Raw genomic sequence first — 19,486 nt, forward strand, 5'->3', positions numbered from 1 at the left:
ATCAGACTTACAGCAGATCTCTCAGCAGAAACCCTACAAGCCAGAAGAGAGTGGGGACCAATATTCAACATCCTTAAAGAAAAGAACTTTCAACCAAGAATTTCACATCCAGCCAAACTAAGCTTCATAAGTGAAGGAAAAATAAAGTTTTTTGTGAACAAGCAAGCACTCAGAGAATTCATCACCACCAGGCCTGCTTTACAAGAGCTTCTGAAAGAACCACTACACATAGAAAGGAAAAAAACAGTATCAGCCTTTCTAAATAATACCAAAAAGTAAAGAATATCAATATAATGAAGAATTTACATCAACTAATGGGCAAAATAGCCAGCTAATATTAAATGGCAGTATTAAACTCACATATATCATTATTAATTCAAAATTTAAATTGACTAAATTCCCCAATTCAAAGACAGACAGGCAATTTGGATGAAAAACTAAAACCCATCGGTATGCTGCATCCAGACCCATCTCACATTCAAGGATGCACAAAGACTCAAAACAAGGGATGGAGAAAGATTTACCAACCAAACAGAGAGCAAATATAAATAAATAAAAAGCAGAAGTTACAATTTTTGCCTCTGATAAAATAGTCTTTAAAGCAACAAAGATCAAAAGAAGCAAAGAAGGACATTATATAATGATAAAAGAATCAATGCAACAACAAGAAGAGTTAAAGATCCTAAATATATACGCACCCAATACAGGAATATCCAGACATACAAGACTTATAAACTTAGACTCCCACACAATAATAGTGGGAGACTTCAACATTAATATTAGACAGATCAATGCGACAGAAAATTAACGATATCCAGGACTTGAACTCAGATCTGGAACAAGTAAACGTAATTAACATTTATAGAACTCTCCACTCTACACAAAATATACACTCTTATCAGTACCACATCATATCAACTTAGAAGTTTAAATGAAATGTTGGTTGGCTCCTTGTTTGTTATTCTCTTCCCTCATTTTCTTTCATGTCTCCATTATTAAGGGCAATTATAGGCATACCCATATTTAGACTGCATTCTAGCCCAGGCAACAAAGCAATACCCCAATTCTCTCTCCCTCTTCCTCTTTCTCTTTATTCCTCTTCTTTATTCTTTTTCTTATTATTCTTTTTTTCTTTCTAAAAAAAAAAAAAAAAAAAACTAATATGCATGGTATCCCATACAAGGAATTTGCCTTGCTTGACAAATGAGGTGACTGAAGTTTAGAGATGCTAAGTGATTTTCACTAGGTTACTCGATATACAGAATGTTTTTATTTACAATTTCCCAGATTTAAAATAGTGAACTTAAGTACAAAACCCAGTGGAATTTCAGACTTGCCCTACAGACCATTAAAATATAAGAATCTCTAAACAAATAAATAACATTTGGGAATATGAAAGTATGCCAAAGTCTCTACATTCTCCAGCAAAAGAATCATTTGGTCTCTTTTCTGTTTCATATTACAATGTCATATAATATATGAACATTTTAACAAAACTTAACCAAAGGAGATTAGGGAATATGTAAGTGAATCTTTACAAGGATTTCATACAGTCTCACTTCAAACAAAATAAAGCATGTTGGGCCTTCAGGGAAACCTAAAGGACCCTGGAAGTAGCATAAGCAAACCAAACAACATCCACACATATTTGCATAAGGGGCTTTTAATAAAAATGTAACCGTTATGGTTTTAGGCTGGTTCCAATGGCACAATGGACCCTCCAGTGTTCATGTCTTGTTTGCCAGTGAAACTTGTTTTTCTTTTCTCCATCTTGATCACCTTTGATAAACGATACTTTGGGTTATAGATGTGTCTTTACCCAACAGACAGCATGGCTAGTGCCAAGGCTTTCCTAAAGGTCATTAAATACACAAATTTGAGGGGATTTAAAATGCAAAATTTGGAAGCAGTATTTTCCAGGAAAGAGCGTTACTTTAAGTAGAGGTAATATAGAGTAAAGTAGAAATCTGTTTGGGAGACAAGAAGGAGGGAGACTGTTTAATTTTTAAAGCTCTATAATATTGAATCTTTTAATATAGCATCTACAATGTCAATACTATGATTTACAAATTATGTTAATCGACACAAGAAGGAACTTACTAGTCACTAATTTAAAGGAGCTAAAGATGTCTTGTCTTTTTAATAGAGAACTAATTTCCTATCATATTGTGGACTTCCACATGATATTTTAGAAGTAATCTTGAGACTTTATAGTTTGAATTATATTTTCTACATAATCTCAGGTAGTCAATACTCTTCTGTATTAATTGATCAACTGTTATTGAGGCAGATCATGTACAAAGTGTCCGTTAACTGCATACCTTTAAATACTAAATGTGGAATAATAATGTAAATCATCTTGATTAAAAAATCAATGTTAATAAGGTATTTTATCTTTATTTTTCTTCTAAATATATTTTATATCTATTTCTTTATTTCCTATGTAGAAGCAAAAAATTCTGTGCTGACACACAAAACTAAAAAATAATAGTTTACAAAAAGTCCTTCAAAAGCCTATCTTCAAATATAATTAATCTTTTATCTTTGGTTAAATGGTTTGTTTTTTCTTCATAAAAACACATACAACTATTTGTAACTACATTGGTCCAAGGTATGTCATTTTAAGCAAAGTTATTCTTTTATTCACAATTAGATTCTATGTTCATGTATCATGACTACACCAAATGGCAATAACATTATGGTTTTTCTGCTATAAATGATGACTACTCAGACTTTTGATACTTTCCTTCTCTCTGTGTTCACTGGCACCTTTCTCTTCTTTTCCTGGTTGACAAGTTGAGATCTGTACACTTCATTTGGTTTCAATGACCAATTAATTTTATAAACTTGTGCAAAAGCTTTAGGCATAAGTTGCATTTGGTGGAATTGTTTTGGTTACAAGTGACAGAAAGCTAGTTTTAGTCTTGGCAATAAAGGGGTACCCAAGGAAGAAATCAATAAGATAATTACATTCAGTTCATGGCACATTATTGTATTTCATCCACACAAAGCCTTTACTGTGCTTTTAATCAATTATACTTTTCCACTATGTTCCACTTTTATTCCCTTTCCTCAACTCTAAAAGCCAGAACCCTAACTAATTTAATGTGTATGGCCCCTTTGATGCCTGAAATTTAGTTTATGTAAATAGGGTTATGCATATCAATCTATTTCTCAATTTTTTTTCTTAGAACTATGGCTTTAAAACCTTCTCCTACATATATATGTGGAGAGTAAAATTTTACTTTTGTAGAACATTAAAATGTTTTGCAGTTCTAGTCCTGTCATTAATTTACTCTATGATCTGAAATGTCATTTATATTCATTGTGTCTATGGTTCCTTATTTTAAAAAAGATGGAAGTGAGTGAATTAAAATATGTGAAAGATTTTAGCAATAAACTATATAACAATTTTTAAAATGCCATGCATTTGAAAGTTGCTCAATTGATAAGTTCTGTAGATACATTGTAGAACTGGGAAAAGACAGTATACCCTTTCTAGTTAACCAAGTTAGAGAACTATAAGGTAGACAGTATACCCTTTCTAGTTAACCAAGTTAGAGAACTATAACGTATCAAAGAGGATGAAGAGGAAATAAGAGGGCACTTGCCAGCAACTGGTATTAGATTTCATACTGTGTACTAATGCCCAAAAGGGTTGCCTTAAACATATTATTATTGGTCACTCATAGTTGAGATTTAGGATGTGAAATATGAAGAGGTGGTAAATTAGGCTGTTCTTGCATTGCTGTAAAGGAATACCTGAGACTGGAGAATTTATAAAGAAAGAGATTTAATTGGCTTACAGTTCTTCAGGCTGTACCAGCATGACTCCAGCATCTGTTTCTGGTGAGGGCCTCAGGAAACACAACGGTGGTGGAATGTGAAGTGTGAGCAGGTGCATCATATGGTAAGAGCGGGAGCAAGACAGAAAGTGAGAGGTGTCACACACTTTCATACAACAAGATCTCTCATGAATTCACTAACCACTAAGGGGGATGCTGGCAAGTCATTCATCAGGGATCCACTTCCTTGATCCATACACCTTCTACCAGGCCCCACCTCCAACATGGGGGATTACATTACAACATGAGATTTGGAGGGGACAAATATCCAAACTATATCAGGTGGCATACCTCCCAACTGGAAACAGAGCCTAAACAGTAGAACTAATAGGTCTTCAAGGGCAGATCGGAAGGGTTTTATTAGGTATCAGTGTGCAAGCAGAGAGCTTTGGGGAAGCTTTGTAATCCAGTGGAAGCACATTCTGTATGAATTTGGGAATAGACAAAAATCAGCATATTTTATGAATAAGTTTCACGTGACATTCTGGAAAAGGAATGATGTGCCAGTGATTGTGAGAGGAGACAATTTGTATGCTAAAGGTGATCTGAAATTATTAAAGTCTTCATGTAAGACATGCATGAATGGCTTGATATTTTATTTAGCCTTTGGAGTTAATCTAACACCTTAATATAACTTTAGGTTAAATGTTGTCTCTTATTAGAGATAAATATCATAAATATTGGATAAGAGAGATTCCTTTTCAACAAATTTCTCAGAGAAATAAATGTAATACAGCTATTTATTAAAATACTTCAGATCATTTTCAGTCAGCCCTAAAATGTTATTATTCAATAAATTTTGCCTTCATATTTATACTTAAGATGCTACAGTTACACTGAATCACAGACACTTATGGCTCTTGTTAGAGAATATTACCCTAAAATTACAAATATCTTAGGGACAGGAAATACTTTTAACAAGATTTGTTTAAAAATGGGGGATGGACTTTAATTAAAATTAAAATTCCCTTTGAGTATGCAATATTTGTATTACTTATTTGTTACATTCTGTAAAATGTCTGAGTTTCTGTTGATAAAAATTCCTGCCAAAAAGACTCAGTTATATCCTGGAAATTGTTTCTGATGTTTAAAGTAAATGAACATAGAACAATTTCCAGAGGTCATCATCTAAGTGAGAAAATTTTGTGTTCTTAACTAAAAACTACAGCCAGTGACCGTCTACATAGCTCAAAGTAAAATGTAGGAACATGAGTCTAAATAAGCCACATTGGCTGTTTACATATAATGATTACTCAATTCTATATTTTACTAGGCATATATATCAACATTTCCTAAAGGAGAGAGAAATAATTTATTGAATATGTTAACATTTATTTAAATAATTATTTCTTTGGAGTCAATTCTCTTTAAATCAAATAGTGCATAAATTATTAATATATTGGATAAAATTATTTTCTTTACTATTTAAAATTGGGTATTGTGCTAAATACTGAGGGTCAAAGGTAAATGAGCTATATAACCTCATGAAGTCCTCTGCATGGACCCCTCAGTGTAGACTGATTTATTTCCTTCCCACCCACCCTACAATCCTAAAGTATCTCTGGTCTGAACTGTTGCTAGAATGTTCTCACTGATCTCAACACATGCCCTGAAGTCATTTTTCATACTACAAAGGAATATTTTATAATCTAAATTTCATAATGCCTCTTCCAGTTTTCAATTTTAATGACTTCTCATTGTCCTTAGTATAAAGACCTAACTCCTTAACATAGAACATACCGTTCTTCATGACCACCTACCCCTGACTCTCTCCAGCCTCAGCTTTGGCCTCTCTTACATTGTCTATACTCCAAACCCATTAGACTTTCCTATTTTAATCCTTTAAACATGCCATGTGCTTTCCTATCTCGGAGCCACGAACATGCTCTACTCTCTGCAAGTACACTAGCATCGCTCTCCCCTGTACCACTTAGTTCCAAATCTTGCTATGGATCTGAGTTCAATGACTACTCTTTTAAGGATATCTTCCTCCCCACAGGGTCAGAGCCTCCTGTTTCACACTAGCATGGTACTTTGTGCATTTTCTTCAAGGTAATTATCATTATGTATAAGAATCATATTTTATGTTATTTGATTTCTAACTAGTTCCATTATTAGACTATGTTTCCATGAAAATATCATTGAGTATGTTTCACTAATTTTTTTTATACCTTCCAGAGTGCCTACCACCATAAACGCAAGGGATGGAACGAAAGAAAGAAGGAAGGGAGACAGGCGGGGAAGGAATCGCCTCACTTGCCCAGAATTTATGATATCGTTTTCTTTCATTTTTCTTCTACTGTTGGGTAGATGCTTAAACATAGATATGTTTACTTTAAGTGGATCCACTGGTGTCATAAAATCATCGTATATATTAAACATTATTAAAAAGAAATAATTTTCCTGGCTTCTTATTTTCTCATTTCATACATGACTGAGATCTGGCTAAGCAATCCTCACATCACATCTTTATAATAACTGCATTTTGTTTATGACAAAAATATCAAAATTTATTAATCCCAGTTCTCCAACATAAGGGTCAATGAGTAGAACGGTGTAAAACTTGTAAAGCAGAAGTCATTCATAACTCTTACCATGTTAAAATGATTTTTAAGGAATACATTCTGAGCTCAGACCCAAAAGTCAAAAGCCATTATAATTTTGCAAAGTGCCTGCCGCTACTACTACTAACTATGGAGGGATCAAAGAATGTTACCAATAAAAGGGAATTATAAATCACTCAGGCACTATCCTATCCCCTTTATTTTGAAGGTGACATAATCTAAGATGCTGAAAACCATACTATGGATAAAAGACATGTAGTGATAGAGAGGCAAGCAATGTGTTTTAGTTATGGCTTTCCATTGCTAATAGTACAAAACCCACCCAAATACCCTAAAGTAGGGGGAAAAGATTTATTTGTTTATTTAATTAAAAAGTTAGAAAAGGGTCCAGTTGTGATGACTCACATCTGTAATCCCAGCACTTTGGGAGGCCAAGGCGGGCAGACCACCTAAGGTCAGGAGATCAAGACCAGTCTGGCCAACATGGCAAAACCCTGTCTTTCCTAAAAATACAAAAATTAACCAGGGGTGGTGGTGCACACCTGTAATCTCAGCTACTTGGGAGGTTGAGGCAGGCGAATCACTTGAACTCAAGAGGCAGAGGTTGCAGTCAGCCTAGAGGGCACCATTTGCACTCCAGCCTGGGTGATAGAGTGAGACTCCATCTCAAAATAATAATAATAAATTAAAAATTAAAAAAGATTAAGAAGCAACTAACCTCAAGTACCAATCAATCAGCCAATGTTAGCAAAACCCAGTTTCTTTCCATTTCTTGGATCCACTTTATGCTATCTTGGCTCCATTCTCCTTGTCTCAGATTCTCCCCTCATAGTTAAAAAATGCATGTAGCTGTTTCAGCTCAATATGCATTCAGATTCATGCCCTGCAGGAAAGGGAGTACCACTTTCAATTTGCTTAAAACAGATGTCCAGGAATTGAGGCTTCTTGACTCATTTTAAAAAATGGACTCTATGTGATCCTCAAGACCTGGGTTTCGAGCTTCATCTGGGTGAGTGTGACTGCTAGAGACTGATGAGATAGATGCTGACATGCAAATAATGAGCACCCTCTCTGTGGTGAGACTCTGAGATCCAGGCTCTGTTATTTAACTGGTCTTTTCAGATGACAAATTCATTGCAAAGGCTCAACAATTACCTTGAACATAGACTCAGATTATACAGCATGAGGATGAAGGAGACCTAGGAAAAATCTCAACTCAAACCTCTGGAAAAGTCATTGAAACAAATATGATCATATAACCCAGTTCCATAGCCCATTAGGAAATCCTGGAAACAATGCTCAGGTGTTTATCAGATAAGTGTGCAGGGATGGATGATGAGGAGAGAATGGGGAATCTATGCAAGTCTTTGTGTCTATTGGATCTGAGTAAGTGGTATATGTGGATGAGAAGGGGACATTTTTAAATAAAGCAGATAAACCAGGCCTTAGAGTTAAATCTTCCATTATTTTTTGTCTCTTAGCCATATTATTACCATATTATTTCCATATCATTTATGACATGGAAAAAATAGAATGAGAAATGTGTGATATTACCTTATGCCATCAAGTATCAGGTGATTTAAAAGTATGTTATAAAACACGTCCAAAAATGAGAAATCATAATGTCACTATGCCAGTAGTAACACACATTGTCAATAACTGGTAGTTGAGAGATGTATGGATTATTCCGGATCTTGGCATAAACCAGTGGTGCCACCATGAACCAGTTGCTTAATCTTCCTGAAGATCATATTAGCTTCCTTAATTATACTATTATGAAACAAGTTAGTTTTTCCCAAATTGTATCCTATAAGATATTAGGGCATGTAGCATAAGAAAAGATTTCAGTGTTCCAGTAGGCTTGAGAAACTTTCATTGTATTTTTAAGAATTAAATGCAATTTATGATAGAACTTTTTGTAGTCTTTAATACACAAATGAACATTGTAGGTCTCCAGGTAGATCATATTCAATGATTCTCACAAATATTTAATCAAAAATTTTAATGTACAAGTTATATTGTGAGCTATTATAAAAAGCTCCTACAAATAAACGTTAGCATTCATTTTATTATTTTAAAAAAGAGGATTTTCTAAAGCTACCTAGAATCTTACTTTTAGAGATTCTTCTAATGATTTAATTATAATATTTTATTCATCAGAAGCTATCATTCCTTTAAAATACTGAGATAAGGGATAGTGTAATTATATTTACATAATGAGTAATTAGAAGTAATTACAACTCACTGGAGTAATTCTAATGTAAATTTAAATAGGGGCATAATATTTTACATATTTGTTTCCCCTAGATAGATGAAACAATTTGAATCATATCTAAGTGAAACTGTGATTTTTTTATGAAAAATTTATTGATTAACAGATGAAACATTTGATGTTAAAACAGCCTTAGGCATTGAAAGGTAATTAAAATTTTCACCTTTGGAAACAGCTTTTAGGTATTATACATAAGTAATTCTTATAAATAATAAAATATTTTAATTTATAAAATTTATTGCTTTGGAGAAATTGCATATAAAAGAAAGGAAAAATATCTGAAAGGTCAAAGAGCAATGATCAACAAAAACATTAGCCCATTCTAAAATGATATTAATATTGCTATCAAGCAAATGGCACTACCTCTTTTAAAATACTAATATTAGATACAAGGTGATTATACAGCTAAAATAGCCAAATGGTTAACAGTCCCAAAGAGAAGATAAAAATAGATTTGTTATTATTTTGGCAAGGAGTCACTGGATTCCATAAGGCGTATAAATGATTTTCTGACTTTGCAGTGTGATGGCCAGCTTCCCAGTTTTTAAATTTTACCCAATAAAACACGGGCAGGCTACAGAGTGAATTTGAATTTCCTCTTTCCATATTTTCTTTTCCCTGTTTTCATTTCCTTTCCCCGTCAATTGCCAAATACACTTCCCATGTCTCAGTTCACCAACACCTGCTCTCTTCCAGCAGAGGTTTTCACAGTTAACTTCTCTCCCTTCGTTTTGGGGCATGAGCTTTACTTGGTGAAGATATGCTCCCTTGAGTCTTTGCTGTTTTTTAATGGTGAAAGATTTTCTTATTGTTTTTTATGTTGCCCAGCCTGGCCTCGAACTTGTAGCCTCACCTCCTCATGTGCCAGGACAACTGGCCTGAGCCACTGCAGCTTCTGAATATTCACTTTTAAATTACCTCATGATGTTCTGTACACTTCATGTAACTCAAGAAGCTTTTCTTCTTTCCTTTTTCTTTCTCTAGGCTTTTATATGTAGGGATGGTGATCTCCAAGTATGTCTAGAATCATGCTAATTTTCTTAGCTAAAAACTCTCTTTCCATCTAACTCGCTGCCTTTTCACTATCATCCACCTCTACCATTTTCCAATGCAAATTTAGGAAGATACAGCCTTTTTTTTCTCTTGAGGAAAAGTCTCTCTAACTAGGAGGATCAGTTTCATCACAGAGAACTTTTTTAAAAAAATTTTGGTTTTATCATGTTTATTAGAACAAGAGCAGCATGTTTATTTTGATACCTGGACACACATTTCTATCTCTAGCCAAAATCTAATGATCTTGGGCCAACAGACTTTCATGGGTAAAAATTTTCACAAGTAAAATAAAAAAGAGCATTCCATTAAAAGTTTATCTCTGCCTGCTTTCTCTGTTCATTAGTTTGAAAGGAATAAAACCAAGCAAAGGGTGCCTAATGTATGACTATCCTTGACATCATTCACTGTCACTACTTTATAAAACTTTACCAACAGTAAACTCTCTGTGGCATCACCCAAACTGACCCCTTCCTGTCTTCTGTACTATATAGTTCATTGTTGCCTGAGTTTGCTAACTACAGTATAAATTAATCTCATTTCTGTTTTTAAAATGCTTCATAGTTTCTTCTTTCCACCTTTCCTGCTTCTTTCAGTTCCATGCCATTCTACTATCTTACCTGAGTTTCAGTCACAATAAATATGTCCACGTTCTTTGAGGACACCTGGCTAGGTTACATCTATCTGTGCATGGATGTCTTTCTTCTGTGCACTGCACATGGGAGCACGAGTTGATGATCAATAAGGTCAATAATGGCACCCCTTTTCCCTGTCTGTCAAAACCAATTGGCAAACAGAGAAATCAAGCAGACAGAGGTCAAACTATTACCCCTTCAGTTGATAAAAGTGATATAAGAGAATCTGTCCTAGGCCTGTGGACCAGGTGGGCTTTTGATTGTTTCACCCCTCAAATAGAGGTACCACCCAACTGTAGGCAGCCTGAGCTGTCATAGGAACAGAGCTTATCTCAAAAGTCCACTTGGCCAGGAACAGTGGAAACCCATGGTCTTTAAACCAGGCAGCTATGAGGAGAGAAAGGGGATGAGACCACTTTGCCAGTTCCTTCTTTCTAAGTCATCAGTTAAATACCTCACTCCTGACCCTGAAAATGACAGAGAGATGGAGGATGGGGCAGAGGAATAGGGACAGAGCAGAAATGTTCCTCCAATGGAATATGAAGAAAAGGATAGTTGGTTCCTACATGTGATAGTTTTACAAAATGTCTGCACATGTACAGACTCCTCCCTTCCAGAGGCAGACTCTATTATAATTCCCCTCCCTTGAGGGTGTACTGGACCTAGTGACTCACTTCTAGCAAAAACAATAAAGGGAAAGTGATTGTGTGAGACTCCAGAAATTAGGTTGTAAAAGGCACTATGACTTCCTTCTTTTAGTGTCTCACTCACTCTGAATGACATTAGCTGCTGTGCTGTCAGGATACCCAGGAGCCCTGTGGTGACAAACTCCAGCCTCCAGCTAACAGTCATTGCCTCTAAATTCTTCCTCCCTATCCTAATCCAGACATTGTACCCAAAAGGAAAGGTCACACTGTACTTAAAAATACTGGGTTTGTTCCTGGCTTTTCCAGTGAAGCCACTTCGTGTGTGTGCCCTGCCTACTTGTGCTTCTTATAACACTGGGAAACAAGTCTAAGTCAGAGGTTAGGGTGTTTAACTTGCTGCCTATTAATTTTACTGACTCTACATATGCAGCAGGCTAGCCCCATGCTTTGTTGCACCAAGGAAAGTCTCTCATGTCCAAGGGTTGTCCTAGGCTTCTATGGACTAGGAGGAAACAAAAAAAGGAGCTTAATCTGTGGTCTTCATTTTGGTCTAGCATTCAAGACTAAACCAAAATGAAGACTCCAAGAACTGGGAAGATAAGGGACTCTGTTTATGTCCCATCAATAGAGTCTAAGGCCTAGTGATATGGCCAGGAAAAATAGGAGTGGTGCTGATTGCATAATTCATAAATATTCACCTTGCTTACAACTGCAGTTTCCAGCTGCCTAGAAGGTAGGGCCTCCTTCCCAGCCAGTCTTCTTCACCTCTCCCTGAAGTGTCTAATGATCTGTCCATCCACAAAGGGGTCAATGATGGGGAAAACCAGCCCCTCCACAATCAAGAGAACTTTATTCTGAGTATTCCAATAGTTAAAACAGCAATCAACAAACCTCGGTGCAAAGCTTCCTTCTTTTTTCATCTGAGCATATACTGTAATTTGCTTTCATTTCAGATGTACATCTGAATATTCTTTTAGATGTATACATTACCTTGTTTACTTTGATTCTGTTGATTTCCAATGTATACCTAAGCTCTTTTCTAATGTCTATTTTACCTCTGGTTATTGTTACACTGTTGTAAACTTGAATTGTTTTTCAAATGCATAAGTCTGTTTACATTTGAGTACAAGATACTCCTTCCCCTGTAGATATCAAAATAATTTCTGAATTGGAGGAGTTAGGGAGGATTTGGAGCTGTGCTTATGATATGTGAAGAATCGAGGTGATACAGGCACTGGCTGCAAACTTGGGAAGGCGCTCCTTAGTTATTCCTACATGCGTATATTGAGGAAATAATAGAAATTATCTTCACAACTATTATTAATAAATTTGTGCCATTTTTATATTTCTTGAATCTGTCATCAACTTTATGTTTCATTCCATTTTTCAAAACTAGTTGTTTATTTTAAAAATTTCCTTACAGTTATTATAAAAGACCTAGAATTTCAGCAGAATAAAAAAGACAGTTGGTTTGAAAGATCGATGTGCCCCAGCTTCACAAAATGCTCCACGGTAGAAGATTTCAAGTTCAAACAAGTTTGGAAAATAATGCAGAATCTCTCCTTTTTAAAAATTCAAATGCAATTTAGTCTTTTGAAAAAGCTGAGTCAACTTCCATAAAGAAGACTGGTTCATTTAGTCTAACCCAATATTAGACTCAAGTATCATTTTTTCATTAAGAGCCAGGACTAGAGTAAGAGCAATGAAGTGAGTGAAACACTTGACTAAGGCTCAGAATTTAAGGAAACACCTAAAATTTTGGTAATCAACATAGATAATATTTTTATATGGTATTATTAAAAATCAAAATTAATGCAAAAAATCAATGATGAACAAGTTATCAAAATTTGAAATGAACACATTATAAATGTTATGTTACTCTAGTAGCATAGCAGGGAATTACTTATGAGAAATACAGAATTAGAGCAGCAGGGAGAAGGAATTGATTCTCTATTGATCACTTGCTCTATGTTTGGCACTGGTCTAGGCACAGACGATACAGCAGTGGGCAAACCACTGCAGTATTGTCCTTTGGTGGGATAAATAGAAAACATGTTAAATATGTAAAATTCATTGAAAGTTAGTTATAAGCTCTAAGGAGAAAAACAGTAGGAAAGACGAATAAGAAGAGCTATGTACATTTGATAAGGTAACCCAGAAAGGCTTCTCGGAGACATTGTCATTGAAGTAAAGACCCAAGAGAGATGAGGGAGCAGCCATGCAGAACAAACACTTTTAAGGACAAAGGAATAGCAGAAACAAAGACCTAAGGCAGAAGTAGGAATGTCTATTCCAGGAACAGCAAGGAGGCCAGTATGGCTGGGGTAGGCAAATGGTCAAGGAACAAGAGCCATTCAGGTGAGATGCAGTAGAAGCAGGGGAATCATGTAGGGCCTCAAGTCATTATAGAGGCATGGCTTCTAGTCTTAGTGAGACTAAAAAACCCTTAGAGGGTTTGGTTAGGGGAGTAACTCAATCTGACTTGCTTTCTCAGATGTACTGTGTAAATAAAACTGGTATCTATTACAATTTTATACTCCTCTAGGTGTTTTTCTTGGTTAGAAAAAGAACAGACAATGAGTTCAGTCTTTTGGTAGGTGTATCAGTGTGTTCTCATGCTGTTAATAAATACACACCCAAAAGTGAGTAATTTATAAAGGAAAGAGGTTTAATGAACTCACAGTTCCGCACGGCTGGGGAGTCCTCACAATCATGGGGAAGGCAAATGAGGAGTAAAGTCATGTCTTACATGGTGAAGGCAAAAGAGCTTGTGCAGGGGAACTGCCCTTGGGATTCAGTTACCTCCTACTGGGTCCCTCCCTCCTGTCATAATCCCCATGACACATGGAGATTATGGGAGCCACAGTTCAAGATGAGATTTGAGTGGGGACACAGCCAAATCTTATTAGTTCCTGGATTCAGGAACATAACCCCTAGGTCAAGATCTAAGGAATAATAGAATAATATGTTCCTGGGTTTTGAAAACGGGGTCTGTACCTAGTCTTACAAGGAAGGTTAAGGGTAAAGTTGGGATAATATTTCACAAATCCATCTTCATGTCACATCAATAGAATCATCAAGAGCTGCATCAATAAACTCAATTTTTAAGTATATAGATAAATGTAGATAGACATAGAAGTAGCTGTAGATATAGCTGAAGTTGCAACTGTAGATGTTGATGTTTATATGTGTATAGATATGAAAATGGATATATATATAATGGTAAATTCTAATTATAGTTTTCTTTAAGATTTCCTTTCTTATGTTTATTGACTATTTGGATATATAATTTGTGTGTATGTGTGTGTGTGTGTGTGTGTGTGTATATATATATATATATATATATATATATATATATATATATCTTTTGTGTTTTTTTTTTTGTTTTTTTTTCTGAAGGAGTCTCACTCTGTCACCCAGGCTGTAGTGCAGTGGTTCAATCTCAGCTCACTACAACCTCCACCTCCCAGGTTCAAGCAATTCTCCTGCCTCAGCCTCCCGAGTAGCTGGGATTACAGGCCTATGCCACCATGCCCAGCTAATTTTTGTATTTTAGTAGAGACAGGGTTTCACCATGTTGGTCAGTCTCATCTCAAACTTCTGACCTCAGGTGATCCACTCACCTCGGCCTCCCAAATTGCTGGGATTACAGGTGTGAGCCATCGTGCCGGGCCAATTTGTATCCTTGTTAATCCAACATAAGAATGCATGTGGTGTTCAGAACTTAAAAGAGGAGACATCTTTTTGCCTGTGCCTGCATTTGGCGGGTGTGTGCATGTGTTTGTGTGTGTGTGTGATTTCCTATTAAGGGCTGGCACAGGACTTTATAATATTCTCTGCTTCTAATATAAACTGCTTTGCTATCCAGAACTTTAATCTCTTTTGAGTTTTCTTATTTAATTTACTTTTGGAATTTGTGAAACAAGAATCATTTTGCATGTTGGAAGTTGGCCTTATTTGTGAATATTACTACATCAAATTTTCATCAAGATTGGTAGCAGACAGCTGCTGATAGTGCATAAATGGGGAGTCAGGCTTCTTGGTGCCAAATTCTACTCCCTTTTATATGAAGACAAGGGAATTTTCACTGAAATCAACAAAAACTTTACCCAGACCCCAATTTTTATCAAAAGCCAAAATCTGACCTAATTTGTTTTATTTGCTTGTAGAGAATAGAATAGTGGAACAAAATGAGAAGTGCCACTTGCCAAGCTGATATTCAGTCAGTCAGTCTCAGCTTGGCCATAATAGTTGCTCATAGCTAGTGCCCCCATCTTGAGAGAATGTTGCTCCTGCCTTTTTGCAAGCTAAATGTTTTGACTGACACTTCTGAGTCCAAGAACTGAAAATGGCTTTTATTTTATTTGCTTTTAAATCCAGGTCAAAATCTAAAGAACAATAGAATAAGTTTCCAAGAAAGACAGACACTGCAGAACTTGAACTGTCACTAAACGTTATCTTCTCCTTTCCTTTCCTCTCCAAAATGAGGGCAATAAAACTTGCATAGTTTGTTACACAGTTATTAATGTTGTCAGTGAAATAATAGCAACTTAAATTAAGAAGACTTAATAATAAATTTGCACAACTTTAGCATCTGTGAAGCAGTCAAATGTACCTGACATTAATCACAACACAGTTGTCAAAATGTTTAAGTAGTAAGCATCGTGATGGGTGGCTCTCACAATAGCCTCCAGAAAAAACATTCTATATCCTGAGGGATATTAATTTTCCCATTCCTAGAATTAAAAAAGAGAATGATTCTATATTCTACTTCTTCCATTCTTTTAGTATATTGTGAAATTCAACTTACATAATCATAAAGCAAACCTTCAATATCACTCTGCCCTATTTACATCACCATATCTAGTTTACCATTTACAAATGAAAAAATGTCATTGAGTGCTTCTTGTCATATACACTTTGAGGCTTTATCTATCTGAGGCACTACTGAGAAAGGAGAACAATGAGTTATGACTTGAACCAACTGACCTACTATTCTCTACAGTAGCCAGGCACAGATTTCCGCTTTCAGCACATTTGCAGTAATAAAATATGGCTTTGTACTGATATCCAGCCTAATCTATTTTATTATATCCAGAGAGATTTTTATAATCTCTAGAAGTGATGTTTGTAGTGATAAGTTATGATGATACTATGATAGCATTTTCTGCAAGAATATATTCTTGTTAATAGCCACTTCAGCCCAGAAAGTCACATGCAAACACCCCTCTGTAATGCTTTTCTACAGAGTGATGGAAGGAATCCCATGAAAAAGATCCCTTTCGGCTGTTGAAATGGGTCATGTGTGAATGGGTATTCAAATTATTTTGATCATTTTAGAGGCCCAAAAATTTCATGAGTGGCGATATTCCTTTGTCACAGTGTGGTCTAAGTCAGCTCTGATCAAAAGATCAAAATTCCTTCCACGTTAATCAAAAGATCATACAGAATTTGTGTCCAACTGTGATTACTGCTGTCCTCAGTAGGAACCGGAGGATTCTTTTTATAGATTTCAGATGGCAAAAACTCAAAAAACAAGGTACAGGTATGAACCAGAGTCTGAGCTTCATAGAAACAGTAACAAGATGGCGTAGAGTCAGAGAGTGAGGGAGGTTGCTACGAACTGAATTGTGTCACCCAAAATTCATAAATTGTAGCCCTAATCTTCAATATGACTGTATTTGGAGATAAGCCCTTTAAGGATGTAATTAAGGTTAAAAGAGGTCATGAAGGTGAGGGTGTAATTTAATATGATTTGTGTGCTTATAAGGAAAGAGGCATTAGAGATATGCACAGAGAAAAGGCTATGTGAGGACACAGCAAGAAGGTGGCAATTGGCAAGCCAAGGAAAGAGTCTTAAGGAGAAACCAAATCTGCTGACATCTTCCATTGGACTTCATGCAGCAGAACTGTGAGAAAATTAATTTCTGTTTAAGCCACAACTGCTATATTTTGCTATGCCAGCGCTCATTAGGTCTCAGGTCTTTTACTTTATTTTAAAATCATACTAGTATATCACTTGGATCTTAATAATTTAGAAAGTAGGGAGTATGCCTACAAACACACAGCCTATTTCAAAATATTTACATTTCTATGTAATACAGGCAATGCAATTTTGTGCATGCCGCTGCAAATGTGATGCCACACTTTTTCTTTTCTCTCTTACTGCCTACACTATTACCTCGCAAATCCAATCCTATTTCTTTTTGTTATTTAACTTAAATCCAGAAATGATGCTCCACAGACATAGTTTTTTTTTTTTTTTTTTAATAATAAGCTTGAGCTTGTTGTTAATTTCCTCAGGGTTAATGCTCAGTTCGCTTTCAGCTATTCTGTTCTGAGGTTAGACCATTCTAAAGTCTTCTCCTCTTTGCCCTTCAGAATCTGAGCCTTTTAGATTCTCCTCCTTTCATCTCTCGTTGCCTCACTTCAGCAGTTGCCTTTATAGGGAGTAGAGAATGCATACACTGGAGGCTGAATGAAAGGAGGCTGAACCACTGGAAATATAGAGAGGATGAAGATGAGAAGGTCCAAAAGAAGCAAAGCTTTTTGCCAAATGAAGGTGGCAATTTGTTGCATGTGGAGAGAGTTAGGCTAAGCCTCATGTCCTGATGTAGCCCAGGAGCAAGGATATAGTCCATGCAAACCTCTAATTAACCTTTGCCATGTAAAAGTGTCTGTATGAGGTACACTATGTCATTTGAACAGGAAGAGAAAGAAAAACTAACTCTTTTTCAGGTTTCTGTGTGTGTGTTTGGCTAGCTAACAGTATGGCTTTTTGTTATGGACTGTGCCAGTTTTTGTCTTCTTTGGTAACTTACGTAATGCCTTAATTTCAGCAGCAAATTCCCATAGTCTATGATGCTGGCAAGTTGGACCTAATCCATTATCAGTTTGTATTCTGGCTATGCCATTTTTTTTTTCATCACAGGAAATCCAGTTTTTGTCCCAGAAACTTCAAGGAGTCTACTACTCTAAGAAACTCTTATTTTATACCCAGTTCATGGTAGGCCACAGAAGTCCTTGGGGTTAGCATTCAGCTTCCATTTCTCCAAAGGAAAGAATACATAACTGAAAGCAATAAAACTTACAAAAATTTGACAAATGAATCAAATAAAGAAAGGGATGTCCTTATACATGTCTGTTCAGAATCTCTGGCATGCATAGATAAAGAACCTTCATGATAATTAAAACCAGGGTCCATGACTGATCAAGGAAATAGGCTAGGAAGGACAAAATAGAAACTTCATCTTTACCCATTTCAGGGCAAGAAGATTAAGTGCAGAAATATCTGGGTCATCAACAGAGGAGAGTTTGACATCAGTTTAAATTAGAAATAAACATAGAGCTGTAGAGGAAGGGCAGGGTGACTGGTCAAGTGAGAATCTTTGATCAGATTTCACTAGGTCATCTCATGGAGAATCAGGCTAAAATCTACTATTGGACAAATAGTTTATCTCCTGCAAGTGAGCAAAAAATGTTATTTAATATATATTTTATATAGATATAATTCCTAATATCTGAGTTTCTCTAGCTTTAAAATAAGAATCCTCTTCCTTTATGACTCCTATAGGCACATTTTCAGTAAGATACTTTCTGTAATATCTGTTAAGTTCCTTTGAAGAAAAACAGAGGAAAACAGAATCTATTATTAACATTAAGACTAGTTGATGTTGATCTGCTTTGTAATATAGCTTCTGAAAATCTCCCTCAATCCCGGGCCTTTAAGCAGATAATTTTAGCTAAGTAATGATTTTTCTAAGTAATATGTTAGTATGCAAAACAAAACAAAGCTATACATTATAATGTAATCAATGATTAATTCACATTTTAGTTTAAACTGTAGAAAATTCTGAACTTACCAAGAAAATAATTTCAAGATAGCTCTCTGAGATAAAATAGATTACCCCAGAATGTGTGTACTAGGAAAGTAGAATTTAAATTTATTTCTTCCATTGATAACCCAAATAAATTCAAAGTCATCATTACTTTTCAACAAGACATTATTTTCAGAAACTATTAACTCTTTCAGACCATTGGAATATGAACAAAACAAAATGGAATGCTTTCAGTCTCAAAAGAATGGGACTTTTCCTAGTGCCTAATTTGCTTTCTTTTTTTTTTAAACTTGGGGGATCTGCTCAGAGTCAGGTCACCTCTTCAAAGCAGGCCCAGTAAACTCACCTTATACAAAGTCATAGTCAGTAGATGGAGTTTCCAAGCATGTCAGGTCATATTTCCTTTGGAGGTGCAGGAAATAGTGAAAAGTCAGAAAGTACAAGTTACCTGACAGGTCAACAAACAGCTATGTCAATTACCCCCCAGGGTAGTCCACCACAACTGCAAGAGTCCACACACATAATTATTAGTGACACAGCATATGCTTTGGCCAACTTGATATGGCTACCTACCTGAAACAGTAAACTACATGGGCAAATAAGCCCCCTTTTTTGCATTTTTATCAAACACGATT

Source organism: Saimiri boliviensis, chromosome 1 (genome assembly GCF_048565385.1).
Source record: "Saimiri boliviensis isolate mSaiBol1 chromosome 1, mSaiBol1.pri, whole genome shotgun sequence".
Taxonomy (NCBI): Eukaryota; Metazoa; Chordata; class Mammalia; order Primates; family Cebidae; genus Saimiri; species Saimiri boliviensis.